Source organism: Vanessa cardui, chromosome 25, assembly GCF_905220365.1.
Source record: "Vanessa cardui chromosome 25, ilVanCard2.1, whole genome shotgun sequence".
NCBI lineage: Eukaryota > Metazoa > Arthropoda > Insecta > Lepidoptera > Nymphalidae > Vanessa > Vanessa cardui.
This window is the reverse complement of record NC_061147.1, coordinates 6,174,073-6,200,473: the sequence shown is the minus strand read 5'-3', so window position 1 is coordinate 6,200,473 and position 26,401 is coordinate 6,174,073. Positions and strand designations below refer to the sequence as shown.

General features: G+C 32.9%; 1 protein-coding gene across 1 annotated transcript in view; it reads right to left on the bottom strand.

Annotated features, from left to right (window-relative positions):
* LOC124540475 (dihydropyrimidinase) overlaps positions 1-26,401 on the bottom strand; it is a 71,711-nt gene that overhangs the window by 37,937 nt on the left and 7,373 nt on the right. The window lies entirely within an intron of this gene.

The window sequence follows — 26,401 nt, the reverse complement described above, 5'->3', positions numbered from 1 at the left end:
CAGTACAGAAAAGAACAAGGAGTATCTAACATCTGTCCTCCTCCTATGTTTCACTCCTGTGTATAAGACACTAGTTCACGTAGGTACGTATGAAGACGTGAACAAGAACTATAGTCTTAGAAATGAAATGAAGAGAAATTTTCAAGTAAATTTAAAGTAGAGTAAATGTCTCACTGCTGGGTTAGAGCCTATATTTTGATGAGAAGATTTGAAACTTACTAAATTCCATGTTGGCTTAATGCGATTGGTTTATATACACGATGTTTTCCTTTACTGTAGCGCGATGGGCCATCTTGGCATCAATTCGCCTTAGATCTTTTTGCTTCTCCTAAAACAATATTTCTTAGTCTACGTCTTTTATTAATCTTTTTGTTTCAACTTTTAAATTAAACTTTTATTTATTGTAAACTATTTCCTATTATATAAGAGCGATTTGAATTTTGTATTGATTAAATCAATCAAAAAAACTCCTTAACGTTTGTATGAGCATGACTTATAAAAAGTTGCATTATAGCTCATATTGATACAAAAAATAATCCATAGCAAGAATATACTCTATTGTATAGAATACAAAAATCTATGTCCAAAAATGCCAACTTTATTGTAAACCTTGTAGAGAATTAAAGATTATTTCATTGTAATTGTACAAGGTCAACATATAAAGGCGATGAGCCGTTTATGGTCATGCAATACTTAACCGTTTGTTGTCCGTTGTGGATAAAATTGAATTAACTAATCGTTTTAAATCATTTGACAATAGATACACGAGCGCTTTGTGTTTGTAAACGAACGTGTTCAGATTAAAACGTTGGAACTGCATTTGATATGATTTAATTTCATTATTAATTATTTGAATAATAATAAGTATAATAATGTGGTGATGTCAATTGAGATTGTCAACTGCGCAGTGCATTGTAAGCTGTGCGCAAAAACTACAGACAATTTTATATTTTTTTATAAATAAAAAGTGATCTCAGTAGTAATATAGAAAAATTAATTACGAAGATTTTTTTTGGAAAAAATTTATGACGTATGTATTCCATTTTCAAATAAATTTCTTTAAAAATGCGTCTAAATACGCGGTAAGTGGAGCAACCGCCCGATGGTAAGCTGATATTTGAAAAATGACAGGTGTCATGATGTCTCCACTCAGGACCGAAAGGTCAGATGGGCGATTAATTGTTACCTCTAACGCGTGTAAGAGTGCCCGTGTACAGTGGATTAAAGTATGGTGACATGTGATGGTGATGATGATAAAGTTATTATTTTGAACCAGTCTCATTTAATTATTTTCAACTAATCTTGATATAAACATTAATAATCGTCGTGGGAATCCCGATTGAAATTAAGTTGATCTCGCTATATATTACGTATTAACCAAGAGACATTATGAAATAAATTAACAAGATTTGAGACGAATTAAATGACAATGACCAAATTGTTGTTTGGATTAAAGCATACCAATATGTAAGTTTAAATATTTTTAGCAAAACAGTATACAATGGAAAGAGACAAAAATAAAGAGAAAGAGAAGGAAACACCGCCTGTAGGAATCAACGGCTATTCTTTACGTGACAATTTATTCCAATGTGAGTCGTGGAAAAGATCGTCGTTCCCATACATTTTACAAAAACATCTATCTACTACTATCTGGCAAAGGGGCTATAAATAAGACGCAAAGGAACCCTAACCCTATTCTATTACCTAAGTCGTCTGGCAACGATCCAACCCATGAAAAGCCAGACATTCAGCAATATTCCAAGTTACATGTTATCGTGCTTGTAATTTCAAGTTGTTATTCACCCCATGCGTGAGTCAGTCCCTATGCTGATGACATCATTCGTTTATTAAACGGATATTCGGTCTGTAAATATGGTATACCGTAACGCTGCCAGGAAAATCTAATAAGAGACATATATCACGATGTATTTCAAGAGGGTAATGAAACGATGTCTTCTTCTTTCGAATGTCAAATCCACGGTGTCTGAAAGAGATAGAAAGGTGTTTAACTGAACAGTCCCGTAAACGTTTTAACGTTGAGTCCATAGCTGCCTTGTTAGATAATCGTATCTGAAGCTGGAAAACAAGAGCAAAGCTCATTTACATCTGTGCTATTATATAATTCTTGTCATTTTTAATTAACCTTGATTTACTAACAATTAATTATTTGTAAGTTCGTCATCTCCAACTGTATCTTTACAAGTGGTATTCACCTTAATAATAGTTTTAAGTTGTATTAAAATTGTATACCTTTGTACGTGTTGATGTATTTACCACTGGTGAATCTTAAATAAATAAATATAAATAAATAAATGCTGAAGATCTTTATGAGTGCCCGATCTATGAGTTCGATTTGAATAAATTATGTTTGCGTTAGATGACCCCTATACTGAGAAAGGTTCTGAAGACTTGTATATACCGTGATACCGCCTATGTAAGGCACGTAATAGGAGAGAACAAAGTTTGTTCATACTATAAATGCCCATGTTATAAAAAAGCCAAAGCTAAGCCTCTGAGCTAATGTTTGTGAAATTTGTGATGGAAGTAAGAGTTGAATAAGGATTCGTCACTGTATCATGGAAGAGATTTTGTGGTGCCCGCTGAAACTTTACTTGGTGGTAGAACTTTGTGCAAGCCCGTCTGGGTAGGTACCACCCACTCATCAGTTATTCTACCGCCAAATAACAGTACTCAGTATTGTTGTGTTCCGATTTGTCAGTATAACTTCAGGCACAAGGGACATAACATCCTAGTTCCCGAGGATGGTGGCAGATTGACGATATAAGGAATAGTTAATATTTCTGACAGCTTCATTGTCTATGGGTGAGGGTGACCACTTACCTTCAGGTGGCCCATATGCTCGTCCGCCAACTTATACACACCAGACCACAGACACCCCGCATCACGTGGGGGAAACACGTAATTCGTACTTGAATAGGGACATAGATATAACAGTAACAAGTTTTTATGGAAAACACAAGAACTGAATCTCTAGAAACAGCTTCAGAAGTTATACTAAATTATATGAAAATCAAAGCAACCGTACTAGTGTGATTGGATAATGCATCAAAACAAACAACTTTCTCATTCACTATTTGAATAAGAAGTTTAAAAATACTTCGTCTTAAGGCAATCTTATCTTAAGTTGCAAATAATAAGTAGGTTAGTTAAGCTGTGCCGCAATGTTTGTTAGTCTGTGGTAATATTGAGAGATGTTTGTTTTATGGCGTGTGTGAATATAAAATTGCGTTTTACTTGCGGTTACAATGAACTTCGGATTACCTTTGGAAAGGCGTTGACTCAACGGATAAGGGAATTTTACAGATTACCCAATCTGAATTTTATAATTTTGTATTGTATTTATTAATTGAATTTAAAAAATAATTTCTTTCAGACTTTTGCGTCCCTTTCGTGTTTTACTTTTTTACTTAAGAAATAATCTTAAAAATATAAAATTATTTTGATTTGATTTAAACTAATAACCTTTTTAAAATTATTTTGATTGGACGATTTACGCAAGACGTCTGGCAGGAGCTGGATGCGAGTAGCCCAAGAACGATCACAGTGGCGTGCAATGCACGTGGACTAACATGGGCTGATTGATTGATTTATAAAATATTTAAAAAAAAATTAGAAAACCATAAAAATATTATAGAGTATCCTATTCAAGTAGATCTCTTTTCCACTATTTTAAATTAAATAGTATGTAAAAAAAGTACAATACATTTAGTAAATAATTAAAATTAAAACAATATACGTAAAATTATTTTACTGCATAAGAATATATCCACAAGATTTTTATCTATTTCTGAACAAAACAAACACGTCAACTGTGGCAATACATTATGTCTGAATCATAAACATAATATACTACCGTACTATGTTATGTTTATGGTCTGAATAAAATAAGGGGTTGCGAAAAACTTAATCGTAATAAATAAAATTGATATACAAATATTTGGTACCATGAGTATAATTGATTGTAATTAGGTATAAAACCTAATTTTCTACTAAATAAATTAACAAAACTTTGAAATAGTTACTATAATAATCACAATTGCTTGTAATGTTTCGTTCATCCTAATTCCGAGTCGATTGTTATTTTGTCGTAACATATTAAAAAGTAAGACTAAAATAAGTTTTACATTTAAATGAATAAATAAATGGCACATGTCCAACATAATCAGCCACGGCTTCTTCACCCAATCTTATACTTTAATTTTACTTCCAAAATTCCGATAACAGTTCCGCAAATCCATAGTGAGTATAGATAATAAAGTCTGGACCAATGAAATTGCGTCAATTTTCTATCAAATGCTGTTTATTTGGCTTTTCTCTTATAGTTGGAATAGAGTATGAATACAACTTTGGCACGATTCGTGTGCTATCTATTAAACGATAATAGAACTAAGTGAGAAACCTTGACACAAGTGCAAATAACAACACTAGAATCAATTGGATAAATGGTGCACCAACGCACTGGATGCGAAAAAATAAGCATTATTTTTTATTTATTCTATTCCAATTAATCGTTATTAGCGAATTGCAACATTGCCTATAATTAAAATAAACGTTGTATATTTTATCTGTGGTTAATATGGAAACACTATTACACAAAATTCCCTTAATAAGAAAACGTAAATATCGAAAACTATTATTATATATCTGTTCATTACTTATAATTAAGATAGTTAAGGCTTTTTTAATAATCAACATTACATAATTACACATGTTTACTGTCGATGTGTTATCTCATTAATGACTACATTAATGAGATGATATTACAAACGCAAGTATTACTCTTGGATGCGTAAATTAAAAGAAACACAGATGATAATTAAAATGCATGTAAAACAAGAAATTGAAACATTTAAACAGAAAATTAACTTAAGAAGATGGAGTAAGTTATCAATTCTGATGTAATTTTTATTTTCATTCTGAACTTTTTAATTTATAAAGCGATTATTTTTTTTTTGTAAGAGTGAGTATTCTCTTTTGTTTTTTTTTTATAGTATAGGTTGGCGGACGAGCATATGGGCCACCTGATGGTAAGTGGTCACTATTACCCATAGACAATGACGCTGTAAGAAATATTAACTATTCCTTACATCGTCAATGTGCCACCAATCTTGGGAACTAAGATGTTATGTCTCTTGTGCCTGTAGTTACACTGGCTCACTCACCCTTCATACCGAAACACAACAATACTGAGTGCTGTTATTTGGCGGTAGAATAACTGATGATTGGATGAACCTACCCAGACGGGCTTGCATGAACACCAAGTGAATTTGTGCTTGCTTAAAATTATATATTATTTAAAGCGCATACTAAACTCTCATAAGCTTAACCCAACAGTAGCACAATTAATCAATTAGTAAAATAAATATGTTTGTGTGTGTGACGTGACCTGCATGTAATTGAAGTATTAAAATTCACAACAAAGCTACTTTGAACGGTTTTTTTGTATTGTATCAAAACCATTTCAGTCGATAAGTATTCAAAAGTCAAGGTTACAATATACGAATAATACTATAAAAACTCGATTGAATGTGATCTCTGATACACTTTCGAGCAGTGGTTCTCAATCTTTGGTCCACTGGGCTCCGTCATATTTTATATACAAATTATAGTTTATAACGCCTTTCATATTTCAAAAATGATATAAATTATTGTGTTAAAATTATCATTTTGAGATGTGACTATAACACGTATATTTTACGCTTAAATAGTTCATGATGAATTTTATAATAAAAAAAATAGTAACTAATAAGGTTTTTTCTTGTTGTTTTAGAATCCATATTACTAATCGTTGGTAGCTTTACATTTTGATTCAATCTTAAAAATTCGTGGGGAAAAGGTTGAGAACCACTGCTCTGCAGGTATAAAAAGAATACGTTACGCTAATCTACATAACATGATCCGGTTAAACACGTGATAACAGATAACGTGTCTGTCCGTATATTGATTTTGATGTCCACTTTCTCGTAACGCCTACATCTCTTTACCTTTCCATGTAGGTTGGTTAGCTATTAGAAAGATTTGTGAGAGTTTTGTTAATAAACTTCATTTAATAAATATATGTAAAAAATAAAGTTTGATTATAGACTCGAAATCATATGTAATAAAATCGTTTAAAATAATATAAATCGATTTTTAGTCAATGAAAGAAAACACCATTTTACATAAAACATTCTGAACTTATAGCAGAAAAACGACAATCATTTAGAATAAAAGTAGTAAAGTAACAGCTTGTAACTTTCCCACTGCTGGGCTAAAGCCTCTTCTCCTATTAAGGAGAGAGTTTGGAACATATTCCACGACGCTGTTCCAATACGGGTTGGTGGAATGCACATATGGCAGAATTTCAATGAAATTAGACATGCATGTTTCCTCACGATGTTTTCCTTCACCGCAGAGCACGCTCTGCGGTGAAGGAAAACATCGGAACAAGGAGATGAGTTATGAACAATACTATATATACATAGCGGTGCTTGCCTGGGTTTGAACCCGAAATCATCGGTTAAGATGCACGCGTTCTAACCCCTGGGCCATCTCAGCTCATTTAGAAATACTTTTGTATTTGTAAGCAAGAAATATACGGAAACCACTAAATGAACTGGAATTTCTCCATATCGAACATACAATTTGTAAATCAACAGCTCGTATATTTTCAAACTCAATGATAAGACGTTTTATTTCCATTACAATCTTGCCTTTCCGATACGTAAATAATTTTTAATCACTAGGTATAAATTCTAAAATGTACTAAGATTACATGACTGAATCTAAAAGTGTATCCATTTAACTTAACATATTAAAATTTAAACATATTCTTAAGCTTAGCTGTTTATACTAAGTATTAATAATAATAAACATAAAACCGTTTTTATTTAGCTAATTAATATTCTTACGATAACATTATTCAATTAATAGTGGAAAACAGTTACTGAGTTTCTTGTCGGTTCTTCTCGGTAGAATCTACGTTCCGAACATTTTGATATGACCATAGTGGAATTAAGATTTTCTTAACTATATCAGATTTATAAAAAGAATATATATAAAAAGAACGAAGAATTATTAATAAGCTGTGATATTTAGTTCAAACAGGATTTTGAATATATTTTTGCATTCCCAAATTACAGTTGCAAGTTATAAAATTGATCTAGTTATAATTCATATTGAGACAGCAAGTATTAAGGTGAGCGATCGTCACAGAGGGGACCGAAGGTGAATGGCAGGGGACACAGACGGACGTAACGTGTGTGGCTATATAGTTATTATTAGATAAACTATACACAATCATTAAATTCCCGGATGAAAACGGATCATTCTATTTAGGAGATTAAATGTATAATCATAAGGTACAGCTATTATCAAAATCAAAATGTACTCTATTCAAGTAGGCTTTTGATTCGTTTTACCACATAAGTTAATAAAGCTATACGCTTTTTATCATCTACTAGTATCCCATCCCGGCTTCGTACGGGTACAATATAATAGTAATAGATCAGGTTCAGCCAGTAAACCAAATCAGTAAGTAAGTAAGCGCAAATAATATGTGTACCTATATTCGACACCACATTTGAAGCTTCTAAAATTTAGTAGTGACTCTTTATTATATTGTCCATGTATTATATAAACAACCTTCCTTTGGAATTACTATCCGCATTAAAAACCGTTGTGTTAATTTAATGATCTAAGCATGTATAGGGACAAATATCAAAGAATTTTTAACAAATGATTTGAATTCAGCTATTTATCACTTCCGCTAAAGATAATAATTTTTAGAACAATATTATGATATACGTATAGGTATTTCACCACGCGGTTGCAAGTTACATGGCAAATTCACATGTGGCAGATTTTCATCCATCATTCGCTTAAAATTTCTTTTGCTGTCTTATAACGATATGAATTATTATAAATGTAATATATAAAATCAGTAATGTTTACCAGTTTAGGAGCCCGTAATCTTTGGTTAAGATACAGGGTTCTAATCCATGTCGGGTATTTATAAAAAGTATGTTAATCTAAGTCCCAAAACGGGCAGCGTATTGAAACTATAACATTATATTTTCTGCAAAGCTAATATCACCCTTTGTGGATAGACAATTAAGTTTAAAATTATTTGCAAGTTTTTTTATTGTTAGGAGGGGAGATGAACTTGCCAGACAACTCTGCCTATAAACATTGAGTTATTTCTCAAATTGCCAATGACCTTGGGGTATTAAGTTGACTCTTGCCAAATTAAAAAAAATTATTGCTAGAACGATCCGGCATTTTTACTTGATTTATAATGGCCGGGAATACTTTAATATGTAATGTTTCATATAAGTTTCCAGACGTTAGCGATAAAGAAAAGCGCATTGCGGTGTTTTGCGATACATATAAATATGATTAATATTATTTAAAGATTAAATATGTTTATTACATGACTAGTTGTGCCCGCGGATTTATCCGCAGTTATTTACGTTTAAAATAAAATTAAATGTTATTGTTGGACCATGAGTTCAACAGATTTAGATTATATACATACAAATTTGTATAATGCATAATATTATACATTATTAGTACACCTACTAAAGAGCATTTTAAATTTCAATGATCTTACTTCAAAACCAGAGAACTTTTGGGTCGGGCACATCGAAGGGCCGGATTTTTTACACTATCATAAAAAATTACATACCCAAGACTAACTTTACGTGTGATTATTATCATTATGGAACGCGTAAAATTCAAACAAATGAATAATTAAAACATTTAAAAGACACAAATCATTAGGTCTCCACATATAATCACAAAAACAGAAACATTCTCAATGTATAAACTCATCAAGCAACTTCGAATTTATTAAAACCATAAAAACGAAAACAAATTAAAGGGGATGTCATTTGGGAAAAAATAAAACTTCCAAACTACGGCTGCTACTGAGAATTGCATTACAGAAAAGAATAACTTTGTGGTGGCTCAATTTGGGGTGATTCTACTATTCCATAACTATTATGATACATCCCCGATTATATCAATCTTTATCTATTGCTTACAAAATAATAAAGTTTAAATATAGCTAGGGGAAATTCTACTTATTTGCACCCATTATAGATAGAGATATAAGTTATCTTTATAGACAAAAGCGAAATACCCCTCACCGATTAATCACGAAATCAGAATATAACCCCCACCATACCATCTTGGAATTTGGGAGGTAGGTGTCTTTTATAGTGTTTTGGCGAAACTCATCCTCTACGGAGGTAAGCCTGGGGTTGGAATTTTGTGTTTTATACAATTCACGCGGGTAAAGCTGCAAGTTCAGCTATATTATAAGTAGAACAGGAAAACGGCATCAATAAGGTCGATTACGAATTTAGATTCGATTTCGATAAACTAAGAATCTGTTAGTAGATTGGGCGCCCTGAAATTCCAACCGAGGTTGTAACGTTGTTTTATTTTTAACTTCTCTATTTTTATTTATAATCTAGAATCTAGATAGATTGAACTTTATAAATGAGCAAATTTCTTCCATTCTTATAAGCTTTATTCTGACTCTTTTAAGAAATAAACTGCAAACGGGAAACAATCATCTATATTAATCTGTAATAATATAATATATACAAAATTAATTATGTTTATCTGTCTGTTATAGGGTTGCTGAGGATTCCTCTTCCGCTTCCTCATAGTGCGAAAGTTCCGCAATATTTTGGGTTCCTCAACCGATACCGCATCCTCATAAATAAATATTAGAAATCCTCTTCCGCTATCGATTCCTCAAAATTTAAGAGCAAGTTATGAGGAATCTGAAGCTGGAGTAGACACATCCTGCCCCACAGCCACCGCTTACACGAGTAAGATTGTAGATTCTATCTTAGCCGAAATGCTAGCCTCTGAACCAAACAGTGACGATGAAAATGAAAGTTTACCAATAGAAGATAGGTGTGTGGTACTAAAATTACTATTAAATAACGACATCAATAACTTCTATCTTCTACTCCATCAAGCATGCCCAGCGAACAACGTTTTAGCAATGCAGTAGTATATGATGAGCTAAGAAACCGATTGTCAGGGGAAACAGCGTCCAAATTATTTTTTATAAAAAATAACTTAGCTATAATTAATTTTGATTATTTATTAGTATTTAATTCATTTATTTTGATTAATAAAATATTCGACTTGAGTAAATAATAAAGAAATAAAGACTTCATTCTTATTATATACTATATATCATTTCAATTCCTAAAATAAAATGTATTGTTCAGTCATCTTTTTGGAATGCATTTGTTGTGAATGTTATTGAACTCCTTCATAACTGCTGGACCGATTTTGATGATTCTTTATTGTGTATTTTGAGAATAGTTTAATTATTTTTGGTGTATGTATGTATTTTTTTTGACGACCTCCATGGTCGAGTAGTGTGTACACCGGTTTTCATGGGTACGCCACTCTGAGGTCCCAGGTTCGATTCCCGGCCGAGTCGATGTAGATTACCATTAGTTTTCTATGTTGTCTTGGGTCTGGGTGTTTGTGGTACCGTCGTTACTTCTGATTTCCATAACACAAGTGCTTCAGCTACTTACATTGGCATCAGAGTAATGTATGCGATGTTGTCTCATATTTATTTATTTATTATTATTATATGTAAAGACAGGACAACGGCTTTTCGGTTGGGTTCGCTAGTATTTATAATTTCCTATCTTCCTAATCCCCTTTCTCTACCACTTCCTCATCCGCATCCTCTTTCTCAAAAAATATCCTCATCCTCATCCGCATCCTCTAAATTTGCGCGTGAAAATTCCTCTTCCTCCTCCTCTTCCTCATAATCACTTCCTCAACTACCCTATCTGTTACGCTTTCCCTAAATCACTCAACCGAATTTGATTTAATTTGCTATGAAGGATGCTTGCACCCCCAAAAATGTAAAGAATTGATTTCTTGTTATTAAATTATAAATATTAATCAAAATATAAGCCTAATAGTGAAAATAACAGTCAAAAAGTTCTTAAGCACGAATATATAGTGTTGTAACTTGTGAGCAATGCAATACAAACTCACAAAGGGAATAAATAACCATGGTTACTCGCGTGACGTATTCCTTGACATGTAGTACCATGTCATTGCACTAGACTTCTACGTTTCCGGTTGTAGGAAAGGTTCGTTATAGCTAGGCTCTATACACAATGACGCCTCTGATATTAAAGCCAACAGCTTTTCTTTAAATAAAATAACTGAACAGATAAGAACTTATAATTAATCAAATCGACATCCAAATTTTTGACAGTTATCATTGATAAGACCAAAAAAGATATATGTGAAAAGCCATCACGGCACGGTGGTTGCCAAACTTGATTTTAACTAAAGATTACGGGTACTAATCCAGGTAAGAATTACGGGATGTTTACGTGCTTAATTGAGTTTATAATTCAATTTATTTTCATGTGACGGATATTAATTTACAACATGAAGTTTCTAACGAGCTTCGATGACACCTCGACCCAGAAGCAATTTACTTCCCGTCATTAATTACTAACGACTTTAAATATGTATTAATATTATAAACGTGGAAGTAACTCTGTCTGTCTGTCTGTCGCTCTTTCACCACCAAATAACAAACCGATTTTGATGAAATTTGGTTGCAAATTGAACTCCAACAAAACATATAGGCTTTTCTTAAGCACGAGCGAGGCCGAGGGGGACTACTAATACTACTATATGATTAAAACAAAAAATATCTAGCTGAAATGAATTCCAAATTGGTAAATCAATTAGGGTTATGTTGGAAACACCATAAAAGGAATACCTAACGTAGTCATCCTTAATTCTGTACACGTAGACATTTGCAAAGGGTCATAACTTTACTTGACGTACAGTTACTTGCTGTAACAGGGTACTTCCTACATAACAAAACAAAAGCGCATACTTATGCGTCTCTAAGAAAGAGTTCACAATAGACATAAAGAATTCGAAACGTTTTTTATATACAATTATTAACATGCAAATGTTATGTTACAAATACAGTTATAATTAAAAATTTAATATTATACGATATTGATCGACATTGCCTTTATATAAGACAAGTTACGGTTAAATAAGAGTAAATTTGATTCTTTTTTTTTACTATTTCATTATTTGCTGTTTGTTGTTATTATATACTGTTATAAGTGTGAACTACACTTATAACAGTATATAATTAATTGAAAGATTTACTCCTATATATGTAAATAAAAATTAAAAAATACATAAAACTATTATTTGGTTCTCGCTGTTTAGACTTCGAAAAAAATATTTTTTTGCTATCGTAATAACGGAATATTGTCTTCCATTTGGAAAAAATCATACTATAATACTTAAAGGATATATATATGTGGGAGATAATAATTTTTAATCAACTTCCGATCTTATAATACGGTTGTGCTATTGACTCAAAAGGACAAGTTGCTATAAAAAAAAGGCTCGACAGATGTCAACAGATCAGAAGTGGTTCAGTGTTGAACACGGCACAATCGGTGCTCTGAACTGTTTATTTGGTGATTTACCCAGGTGAGCGTATTTTTGTATTTATTCTGTAATAATTAATCCTTAAATATTCTGTACATCGAATTAATTGTAATTAGTGTTTAAGAATAAGTATAATTTATTGTTATTGTTTTAAATATACATTGTTTACTTATAAATTGGTTTACTATTTATTTTGTCACCCGTTCTCCGACATCAGAAGCGGGATTACGTAACCCCAACTACGGCGAGAAATTGTTATGATTCCAGGTGCAGCAAAATGGACATTGGTGAATCCGATGGTTCGAATCACGAAGCACCGCAGGATACTGGTCCGTCATCTCCGATCCTGGGACTAAACATGACAGGTTGCGTGGCCTCTGGCAGTGGCAATAACGACTCCGCACGAAAAGTCCAGACACCATCACCAAGGGCTACTCCGGCGAGTAGCAGTCACGCGGTCCCAGCAAATTCAACAGCAGCAAGCGACAGCCGTGAAAGCAGGACAGTAGATTTTGTTCCTTTTAATTTGATGCAAGGCATGATGCAGGAAATGATGACACAATAAATTCAAACAACTGCCAAAGCTTTTAACCCACCCATTGAGAAACCTAGCCCAAGAATGCGAAATCTTGAACACATTTACGTACCTACTTTTGACCCCGATGATAGAACTGATACCGTACAAGTTTGGTGTAGAAATATCGATGATCTCATAAAAGAATATGATCTTAGTAATAGGGAAGTTCTTAATTTATCCAGAAAAAATTTACGTGGGCGTGCAGCCGAGTGGGCACGTCGTAATTATACAAATCTTTTAACCTGGAGTGAGCTCATAACTGGTCTTATTGAAACGTTTGCAGATGAAACGCGATACTACGATGACTTAACGCTCTTCATTGAGTACACTAGTGAGCAAGCTGGAAGTCTTTCTGAATATGCTACACGAAAATGGGAGCTGGCAAAAAGGGTGATTGCTGTGGAGGTGACTGAAGCGCTTGGTGGAGGCAACTTTATTTCGGGTATGATGGATGTTCGTATTCGTTCTGATTTGTTACGACTGACGCCAAAAAATTTGCCACAGTTAATCCAAAGCTTAAACTCGTATAAACGCAAACGACTTGGTAAAAAGCCTGATCACACAACTTTATCAAAACGATTTAATCCTAACTTAATGCCAGATTTTAAATCAGAACGTTGCCACAAATGTCACAAGCTAGGCCACGTAAAAAGAAATTGCAGCGTCATTAATAATAATATAATTGCTCAAAATATGCCCCTATTATCTTATGAATCTAAAAAATATATCCCAAAACTCTGTCGTTCCAATTTGTGCTCATTGTAATAAAAAAGACCATAACATTGAAAACTGTTTTCAACTTATAAATAAAAAAACCTAATGTTGATAAATCCACTACTATAAATTCTCTTACAGTAAATAATAAAATTCAATAATTATTCAAATAGGTAACAGTAACTACTTATGTTTAATATAGAGTAGGGCTGAGTGTTTCCCGATTCTATTAAAGACAATTCATTTAGTTCAAAACGAAAAAAAAGAAGTGTTTGCTTTTTGTTGATGGTCTTAGTATCGAGTTAGATTTTATTTTAGTTTCAGATAGTTTTATACAAATATTGCAAGGTCAAAATCTTTTTAGCAAACTTAAAATCACGTTTTCAGAGAAAAGTTTTGGTTCCCGAATATGTCTATATGTACTCGCAAGTTTATTGATAATTGTCTTACTTGCAAAGTCAATAACAGTCAATCTGGTTCTCGACAAATTTCCCTTCACCCTATTGATGAGCCTCCTGTTCCTTTTCACACAGTTCATATGGATACGACTGGCAAATTAAGTGGCAATGAAACACCTATAAAACAGTACATCATTGTATTCATAGACGCTTTTACAAAATAATGTTTTATGAAACCCGTCAATAACCTTACTGCCTTAACCACCGTTAATTGTCTTAAAGAATTAATTTATACCTTTGGGACCCCTAAAAGAATAGTTTGTGATCAGGCTACTTCATATACAGGCAAAGAATTTAGAAGTTTTTGCGACAGTTGGTCAATAGAAATACATTTTATCGCTAGTGGCGTTAGTCGTGCTAATGGGCAAGTCGAGCGAATGATGAAAGTATTGACAAACTGTTTCACCATTTCTGAAAATACATCTGCCAGGAGAGGTTGGAAGGATGTCGTAGGTGAAGTACAGTTAGCAATTAACAGTACTTTCAGCAAAAGCACTGGTCACGCATCATTCCAGCTTCTCATGGGCTGTAATCAGTCTCCTCCCGCTTTACCAGCCTTGACAGATAATATTGAACGTTTTGACCTCGATATTTGCCGTCAAGAATCGAAACAAAGGATGGACGAGCGGGCTAATATTCAGAAAATTGACTTTGATAATACAAAAGCTAAAATTGTGCCCTTTAGGTGACGTTGTGCTCGTAAAGCAAAATTCTCGTAATATTAACAAATCGACAAATATTAGGGTCCATGCGTTATTACATAAGTTAATGATAATAACAGATATACAGTAAAAGTCTATGAGACTGGTAATGAATTGTACGTGTCACATGATGATTTACGTATTTTTAAGCCCAGATATGGGACGCGAGTTATCAAATACTTTGAATAAATGATTTATATGAAATATATGACAATATGTATGATGTGATTATAAGTTGTAGTACGTAGTAATTGTAAACATTTTGTGCGGGGAGTGGTCGCCTGGCCAACGACCACTGCTTTCACAAATGTTTTTATTGATTTAGAATATATGTAATTTTGTTTTAATTTGTTTGTATTGTGAACCCGGTTGCCACTGTGATTTGGCAGCTTGCCATGTGACTTGGCAGATATCTGATTGTCATGTGATTTGACAATTTTACCATGTGAGTTGGCAGATATCGGATGTTGAAAGCCATGTGATTTGGCTACACTTTGCCACTGTGATTTGGCAAGTGTGTGTTTGTCATGTGATTTGACAATTTTGAATATATGTAATTTTGTTTTAATGTGTTTGTATTGTGAACCCGGTTGCCACTGTGATTTGGCAGCTTGCCATGTGACTTGGCAGATATCTGATTGTCAAGTGATTTGACAATTTTACCATGTGAGTTGGCAGATATCGGGTGTTGAAAGCCATGTGATTTGGCTACACTTTGCCACTTTGATTTGGCAAGTGTGTGTTTGTCATGTGATTTGACAATTTAGAATATATGTAATTTTGTTTTAATGTGTTTATATTGTGAGCCCGGTTGCCACTGTGATTTGGCAACTTGCCATGTGACTTGGCAGATATCTGATTGTCATGTGATTTGACAATTTTACCATGTGAGTTGGCAGATATCGGGTGTTAAGGGCCATGTGATTTGGCCACACTTTGTCACTATGATTTGGCAATATACCATGCGAGTTGGTATGTGTTTAAGGCCATGTGATTTGGCCAGTGTGTTTGTCATGTGATTTGACAATTTACCATGTGAGTTGGTATGTGTTTTTAGGCCATGTGATTTGGCAATTTACACTGAGAGTTGTTATGTAGATGTTTTGGGCCATGTGATTTGGCACATGTTATTATGTTTATGTGATGTAAATGATATTGTAACAAATATTTCTGTATAACATTTTGCGAGGTATGTGTTCTTTTAGTTCGCGAGCCATACTGGCTGCTCGTCAGAATGGCCGTGTGGGAGATAATAATTTTTAATCAACTTCCGATCTTATAATACGGTTGTGCTATTGACTCAAAAGGACAAGTTGCTATAAAAAAAGGCTCGACAGATGTCAACAGATCAGAAGTGGTTCAGTGTTGAACACGGCACAATCGGTGCTCTGAACTGTTTATTTGGTGATTTACCCAGGTGAGCGTATTTTTGTATTTATTCTGTAATAATTAATCCTTAAATATTCTGTACATCGAATTAATTGTAATTAGTGTTTAAGAATAAGTATAATTTATTGTTATTGTTTTAAATATACATTGTTTACTTATAAATTGGTTTACTATTTATTTTGTCACCCGTTCTCCGACATATAATAGCGTATACAGTTTTATTCCAACAATTCACGATTGAGATAGGAATATTTTCCTAGGAAACAACTAAGAAAATTCTACAAACGAGTTCATTATTTATGGTACATTTTGAAACAATACGAATGAAAGATTTACGATTTGAAATTGATAAGCATTATCAAAGAATCTCGCTGCGAAACTAACGTAGTTACGCGCGGAAAATTCGATTTCTGTCAGTGATACCGTTTATTGTACTTTTTTTGTGTTTCTGTCTCAACTGATTTTTTTAACGTTCATTGCTGAGCATAAATTGAATAATAAATACAAAGAAGCATTTCAATAGATCTGGGATTGAACCAGCGATCTTCAATTAAGGTTTACGTGTTCTAACCACTTTACTAGGATTATAATATATTCACTTGGGTTAAATGTAGCATTCCAATGGTGATTTTTTTTTCGAGTTTATAATAGTATATAACTAATGTATCCCCTTTATAGTAGTAGCGGTAGTAGGTACATATAACAGTATTAGATATCTTATTTCGGCCTCTGGATAAATCAAAGTGTTTAAGTAGCTAACGCCTTAGAAATATATTATATTTTATAATACGAGTATATTTTCGAATACAATATTAATTCTTTTAATCCCGTAGAACGCCGATCACACACGCCCGCTGATAATCAGGATTTACGTCACGAGATGCGAGAGCATTGAGCATTGACTTCGGGCTGGTACAAAGATTTTTTAACGAGTTAGATAAAGGACCGACATAGGCACTATGTTATTGGTACAAAGTATTTTCTTATACTATGTAATATTCATATGGCTATTTCTCATGCCAGGTAGGTAAATTGGCAAGGGTTACATACACAGGGTTTAAAAGTTGCCACCATTTCCTATAGACGGTACTTAAATAAATATTAATCATTTCACCTTGGAAACTAAAATGTTATATCCCTTATGCCTACATACAGAAACACAACAATAGGTATTGCTTGGTGATAGGAAGCCTACCCAGTCTTGCAAAAAGACGAACCATCGAGTAAATCATAACGTATCGGTTAAATAACTAATTTTATCATTCATTACAAACCATCTTGTATGTACAGTCAGAGTTAGAAAACCTTCTTCAGTTTTCAAATCAATTCCTTTATCAAGTCTTAAACTCTTAGTACCTTTTGAATCTAAACATCAAATTATTGCGACGCAATATGTCATTCTCGATCGGTAAAGCAGATTATCGCTCATACGTATACTGACTGTACTACTGAGACTGTACTACAGTAACACAGCGTTGTCTCGTTATAAAAATAATACAAAGAACTGAAATTAAAACACAGATAACAAAAGACTTTCTTTTTAAAGATGGTGCTCTTGGTTCCATATTTTCCAGACAATATACACTATAACAAGATACCATGTCCATCCAAGAAGCTTCCGTTGTACATTCATGAATATTTATGGATATCTTTTTGGTATAGGTACATGAACTATTTCATATTTTTTCTCAACAAACCATCACAGATATAATTATAAGATTTTAAATTAACATAGTGATTTTTATTACTACAAGTATTTAAAACGGGATAATTACCATGTTTTTATTTTTATTTGGTGGAGCTTTTCACGAGACTGCACAAGACTTGCGTTGATGATGTCGAAATATCGAACCAAATACAAACAATAACTTAGATGTAGCATCGGCAAATTAAATATTGATTGATAATTTAGGTTACGGCACTTCATTTGAAATGTGATCGGTTTTACGAATTTTGAAGATGCTACATCTAAGTTGTGTCGTACTATACATACATATATATTGCTATTTAGCACTCATTTATCTATATAAGCATAATACAATAATTAACAATAAATACATAATACGAGCCGAGATGGCCCAATGGTATAGAACACGTGCAGCTTAACCGATAATTTCGGGTTCAAACCTAGGCAAGCACCACTATATTATATGTGTGCTTAATTTGTGTTTATTATTTATCTCGTGAAGAAACCTTCATGTGTCAAATTTCATTGAAATTCAGCCACATGTGCATTCCACCAACCCGCATTGGAACAGCCTGGTGGAATATGTTCCAAGCCCTCTCCTTAATGGGAGAGAAGAGGCCATTAGCCCAACAGTGGGTAATTTACAGGCTGTTACTTTACATTACATAATACAAGAATGTTTAGTTTGTGTGCATCTATTTCATGTTTATTTCAAATTCTGTTCACCAGTGATAAAATACCGGAAGCAAAGCGTTCACGTCTCCAATATATCACTTTTACTTTATAACTGACGTAGGGGCATTTGCATACAAAGTACGGGAAACGGAATCAGTATGAAGACTTCATTTCGGAACTCAAATTGCATCGAGGTATTTTTAACGAACGTTTGGTATGATGTTCCTTATAACACGTTACGCTTCTATCTATCTATGCTTCTACGCCAATATTATGAATGTGAAAGTAACTCTATCTATCCCTATTAATGTTGAATGTTTGTTAATGTGTGCGTTTAGTCCACTTTGTAAATTTTTATGTAAATATATTGAGCGTAATAAAATTAAGTTGTAAATATTTTTGTGATCGTTCTTATTTGTTGTCTTAATAATATTGTAATATGTTTATCTAATTATTTATATATTGTATTGTTTTAGGTTATGGGTTAACAGAGAGTCTACTACTATTGTGCCCTTAAAATTAATTTAAGCCTGCAATCTCGACCGCACCGTTCAATCTCCATCGTGTCTTCTCCATCGCACGTGACATTGGCGAAATAATCTGTGCTCTCTTGACACAAATAAAAACCATATATTAAAAAAAAAAAAAACTCTATCCATCTACCTATATGTCCAACCAATGAACCGAAATAATTGAAATTTGTTGTGAAGCAAGCTTAAACTCCAAGGAAAGACATAGGATATTATTTTACCTAACACGTGTCAATCAACTCCCTAAAACGTGAACGAAGACGCGGGTCATAACTAGTACACTTGATAAATAAAGCTAAGCTAAGTGTCAGACTTCGACTGTGACGACGCTTGGGTAGTGTCTGTGTGTATTAAGCATATGACTGTGCAGTTATATTAGTGAAGTATATATGTACAGCGTGCTTTTCAGCTGAATTTGTATATGTGTAGTATCAAGTATGGATGCTTTAATGATCCGTTTTATTATTTTATATTAAGTTACTCAATGTTCTCGAACTTTATTTATTGATTGACAGCTTCTATTATTTAATACTCTATATTATAAAATAGAGATATAAACTTTGATCGTTGTAACTATGTAACGAATTTTAATGTGTGTCATTAATACAAAATGATTCAAAAGGAATATTTATAAGGGTGAAACATGCGCATACTATAGCCAAGAAAATAAAATTTCTTATATAGAAAAATCTGTAATTTATATATCAAATAGAGGTGTATGGTACACAGGCCCTTTTTGGATGCATGTTAAGCCGAGACGGACTAGTTATATACAACTAAAGGTATTTCGTTTCACAACCACGTGGCAGGTGCACACCGATTAATATCAATTATAGCGATTATATACATCACAAAAAATTGATACTAATGCCACTCACTGTAAGTTAAAATCGCAGAAACAATTAGCAATATGAACTGGCGAATATATGAGTAGACTGTCATTGATCATATAAATCTATATTCTTAGAAATAAAGATTAAATTGCAAGATTAAAAACGCTCTAGACTAAATTTTCAACATTTTCGTCGATATAATAGTCGTTTGAAAATATGTAATTTATTTTGCTTTTTTTTACTTTTAGTTGTGTCAAAATTCAATCACGTTATTTAGCCAATGTAACGTGTGAAGAAGAGTGTCAAGAGTAAAGAGCGACAGTCGAGATTACAGGCTCAATTTAATTTTAAAGGCATAATAGTAGAACGATTGAAAACCCGGGTGCCGACTTCGATTCCTGGCCGATTCGATGGAGATAAAGTTCATTAGTTTTCTATGTTGTCTTGGGTCTGGGTGTTTGTACCATCTTACTTCTGATTTTCCATAACACAAGTGCTTCAGCTACTTACATTGGGATCAGAGTAATGTATGTGATGTTGTCCAATATTTGTTTATTTATTAAGTATCTTGTGCTTGTGTTTTAATCTATCGTCAGGTGTTAGGTATTAAAAAAGTAGCCTAATTCATCAATTATGGTTCAGTATGACAAACAGATTGACAGTCGTTACTTCTGATTTTCCATAACACAAATGCTCAAGCTTACATTGGAATCAGAGCAATATATGTGATGTTCAATATTGATTAATAATTATAATTATGTACTTGCTATTAAACCACATAAGAACAATTATCTAAATATTTACAATTTAATCTTATTGCGTTCAAATATATTGACATTGTAACAAATGGACTAAACACAAACATTAACAAATGTTTAACTATTCTACTTTTATAATTCCGCGTACTTATTCAGTGTCAAAGGTCTCAATGACAGTATTAGAACTAGCGCGCACTGGTGATTTTTGTCACGGTGACTGTTTCGTCACTCTTGTCAAGTCCGTGAATATGTACAGATGCAGACACAAATGTCACCCAATTGTCACGTCGTAACGTGCGCGCACCTCCATACATATTCATGGACACGGCAAGAGTGACGAAACAGTCACCGTGACAAAAATCACCAGTGCGCGCTAGTTCTTAAACTAACCATTGTTGTTTGTCAGTCAATAATATAATTTTTAAGACTAGCTGTGCTCGCGACGTTCGCGTTTAAATTTAACAAAAATCTATTGTAGCTTAAGTTACTCATTATATCAGTTATCTCCCAGTGAAAATCGAAATCGGTTCAGCCGTTTCAGAGATTAGCCGGAACAAACAGACAGACACAAAAATTGTAAAAAATGTTATTATAGTATATGTACCGTGTATACATAGACATACAATGAGTAAATATGTGCTATTTTAATATTACAAACAGACACTCCAATTTTATTATATGTACAGATAAACTGTTTATCAATTCGTAAGTGTGATTTAAAATGGAAGTAAACATATTGATAGCCCATTTCGTCTGCATCTTACTGCTTGATGATAGAATGAGTGTGTGGTACATTGTCAGACGGCCTGGCACAAAGCCCTAACAAGTAATCAAGTAGAATAGAGTTGTATCATTACATAGTATAAAACAATGTCGCTTACCGCTGTCTGTCCCTATGTATGCTAATATCTTTAAAATTACGCTACCGATTTTGATTCGGTTTTTTTAAATAGATAGAGTGATTCGAGAGGAAAGTTGGTGTATATAAAATACATGGAAAATATAGTAAAGAAACATTCCTGATTTTGTGTAATTTCATATGTAAATAAATTAAATAGTATATTTAATATCAGTCTTGCAACCATGTGAAGCCGTGGCGGATCGCTATGTAAAAATAAATGTAGGTTGGTCATTATATAGGAGAATTATTAGCTTTACGCGTTGGTTATACACAATCATAAGTGGCACAAACTATATCGTCGCTTAACTATTAAGGTTTTAATATAAGATATATCTCGCTTGGTCGCATATGTAACCGTGGCTTTACGGATTTAAGTTTCGAACGCATCTGTGCGACGAAGCGAAGCGACAACGACCGTGACGCATACGCTGCGGCAACACCTCTGCACAGTAACGTCGGCTAAGTTTATTATCTCTACATATTATAGAACAAAGTCCTTTGGTCGCGTATATCAGTCTGTATATTCGCGATAAACTCCAAAACTAGTGAACGGATTTTCATGCGATTTTCACTAATAGATAGAGTAATTCATGAGGAACGTTTAGGTATATACTTTATTAAGGTTTTTGTGAAAATAAGTGTAAATAGAACGACATTTGTTATTAATGCCGGAAACAAGCAACAATAAACATATAAATAAATGGAAAAATAGAAAAAAAAACTTATGTAAACCCGTGCGAAGCCGGGACGATCCGCTAGTTTTGTTATATTTTATTCTCTTTGACGGGAAGATGTATGTATAATTGTATACTTTTACAAATGAAGAAATAATTCAGCGTCGTGGTCGTTTAAGAATCGCTAAACGCGCAAGTGTGTTCCTTGCATAACTTTTGAAATTTGTTACATACGGATTTAATAAATTGTGTTTTTATTAGGTCATTAAACCATCAGATTTTACGTGAATATAATTATTGTGATCGTTGACCTTGTGTACCTTAGAATAACACGTCGTAATTACAATTAGAAAAATATTTTTTGTTTTTTTTTTGTTCGATTTACAAGAAATTAAAATTGTAAGTTTTTGTCTGTTTCGGAACAAATCATTACATAGTAAAGAACAAAGTCATGCTTAGATCTTTATAATTACGCAAGGGATTTTGATGAGGTTTTTTTAATAGATAGAGTGATTCGAGAGGTAGGTTTTTGTGTATATTGACAATATAGTACACAATAAATTTTTATAAATAAAAAAAAACCGCCTTCAAAAATGAACTAAAAAGAAAAAAATAATCAGTTACATCCATATCCAATTAACGATTTTTTAATCACCTCTCAAAGTCGGTGCCAACATTGCTAATATAGGTACATAATACATACGTACAAAAACTAAATCTATTTATTGTATAGATGACACCATTAGACAAACCCTACTATCGATACAAATTAAATGATTTCAATATAGGAATTTATTTACTTTGTTGGCACCGACTTCAAAAGGTGATTAAAAAATCGTGAATTGGATATGGATGTAACTGATTATTTTTTTCTTTTTAGTTCATTTTTGAAGGCGGTTTTTTTTTTATTTATAAAAATTTATTTAATGCTTTTCAGTGTTGTTTTGTTATTTATAATTACAATTGGTAGTGTTTGTCATTCACTTTATTATACTCAGTACATTTAGGCTTTCGACTCTAAACATAACTCAACGCCGTTTCAATACGATGTGGACTGCAACTCACATTAAGCGTTACCTAAGTTACAATAGCCTAATGTTAACTGCTCATCGCCAATTAGACAATACCATTTTTCCCGATGCAATGCCGTTAATCATTGAGGAATTCTCCTGGTAATCCACCATCAGCTAGACTTTATCATAGGCATGTTAACTAACATCAATTGCTTGACGACTATCTTAAAGAAATAGAACTAAACCCGTAAAATAGTTACTTACTAATAGGTTCTGATTACCAGTTGTGGTCTTCATCATCAGTTCCACTTCATCAAATGTTACTTTTCGTGAGCATATGACCAAGGCACTTTGAATAAAACCGAAATTACTATAGGTGTGCCTATAAAATTTGAGGAGTTCCCTCGATTTCTCCAGGATCCCATCATCAGATCCTGATCTCCTGACAATGGGACCACCTGTAAAACATGCCCTTTCAAACAAAAAAAGAATTGTCAAAATCGGCCCAGCCATCTTCGAGTAATTCGGTAACATACATAAAAAAAAAAATAAAAAAAAAAAATAAATAAAATTTTAACAAAAAGAAAAACCGACTTCAAACAAAACACTATTTTAAAACAAATAAAAATGCACTAAAAAAATAATAAAAATAATTGCATATTTTACATATTTTTTAGAGTCCTCCTAGGTAAAATGAAATGAAAAATATTAGACTACTTAAAAGTCGATTTACGATTATATAATGTAGTTATAATTATTGGTATATTTGGAGCCGGTGTCAGCTACGGTGCCCTTGTCCGAACAATCAAAAGAAAGAAGCGATACGAGCCCCTTGATTGATTCAGTATATTATTGTGTAAAAGGTAATTTGTAAAAAACATATTTGTTAAAGTTTTCTCGTATTGTTTTTGATAGATATACTGTAGGGTTTTATTGGCTGACACCGACTCCAAATATAACAATAATTAAAACTACATTATATAATCGTAAATCGACTTTTAAGTAGTCTAATATTTTTCATTTCATTTTACCTAGGAGGACTCTAAAAAATATGTAAAACATGCAATTATTTTTATTATTTTTTTAGTGCATTTTTATTTGTTTTAAAATAGTGTTTTGTTTGAAGTCGGTTTTTCTTTTTGTTAAAATTTTATTTATTTTTTGATTTTAAGTGAAACTGATGTTGACTAACTATTTTTTTTTAATATGGATAGATTAAGCGTTTCGTTTATATGAGTCAGAAACTACTTCGAGGACAATTTCAAAGGAAACTTGCGAATAAAGCAAAAATAGACTTTCGAAAATGCGGATTTAATACGTCACGCGGCGTAAACTACAAGGATCCCTCGAAAGAGCTGTAATCGACCTCAGAAAAAAAACTTTGAAAAAGACCAACTATATTTCGTACATCATATGACATCACATCACATACACAAAATTTGATTAAAGATAGTAAGAAATTCTGCCCCATATCGCACCCTAACTGCGAGCCGTATAGGAGTTCCATTACTACATAGTATAAAACAAAGTCGCTTTCTCTGTCCCTATATCTTTAAATCTACGCAACGGATTTTGATGCGGTTTTTTTTAAAAGATAGTGTGATTCAAGGGGAAGGTTTGTGTATATAATACATGAACAATATAGTAAAGAAACACTGATAATTTTAGAAGTTTGCGATGTGATGTCGTAAATAAACAAATTCTGTAGTATATTTAGTATCAGTATTGCACCCGTGCGAAGCCGGGGTGGGTAGCTAGTTGATTATAATATTCGACTATGATAATTACATAAACATAACCCCATTACGGAAGGTGACTCAAATATCCAAATAACCTATAAATAAAAGATTTGACCGAGTATCGCTAACGTGCTCCTCAGAATTGTTCCGTTCCCTTCCGTTCTGTCACTTTGTCATGGATCCTGTGCTCAGAACCTTACCAAACTTTCACCAAATTACCCTTGAAGTATATATTTTATAATAAAAAAAGAATTATCAAAATTGGTTAACGTGATTTTCAGTTATTCACCTATTTGTCGCGCATATACATAACGCAAATTTAAGACTTATGTCGTTATCACATGGATACCATCATCGGAAAAAAAAAATAAAAAAAATGGGACCCCACGGGAAGCACTACCTTTCAAAGAAAAAAAAAATTATCAAAATCGGTCCACCCAGTGAAAAGTTATGAGGTAACAAACATAAAAAAAAAAAAAAAAAAAAAAAAAAAAAAAAAATACAGACGAATTGATAACCTCCTCCTTTTGGAAGTCGGTTGAAAAAGGCCCCGACGAATTGAGAACCTCCTCCTTTTTTTGAAGTCGGTTAAAAATACTGTCAATTTTAGTAATTTCTAATGTTATGTCGTAATTAAACAAATTCTGTAGTTAATTTAGTATCAGTATTGCACCCGTGCGAAACTAGGGTGTGTCGCTAGTAATTTTATATTTGTAACATTTTAATCAAAATCTCAATACAACATTACTTACCTCTCCTTATATACTGTTAGTATACAAGGAGAAGTTAGATACTAAATCAATATGTACTTTTATGCAGATGAAATAGACCAAGATTTGAAGCCACGACGGCTTCAAATCTTGACAATCACGAAAAAGCTTCCACAGCTAACTACTAAAGTAGTTTACAATTTAATAAAAGTTCTATTTTTCAATATATGTTTAAAAATAGAATTATTTTTTTAAATTGTTTATTTAGATATAATAGAAGACAGGAACAGATAACAATTAAATATTAGAGTCGAGCAAAGAGGTTTGATATGGTGTTTAACATCATACGTGCGAACTACGAAGAAGACCACGCGTAGAGTTTTCAAGAAAAATCAATACTTAGTGACTACCATATCCACTCTATTCAAGAGCCTCCCCCTTCCCCATTGTTAAGATGTCTACTCCAAGCATAGCAACTACAGGCTTTTTATAGCTCTTCAATAAATCTACCGAGCTCTGATGCTACTTTAGCAAAATTTAGTTCTAAGATCAA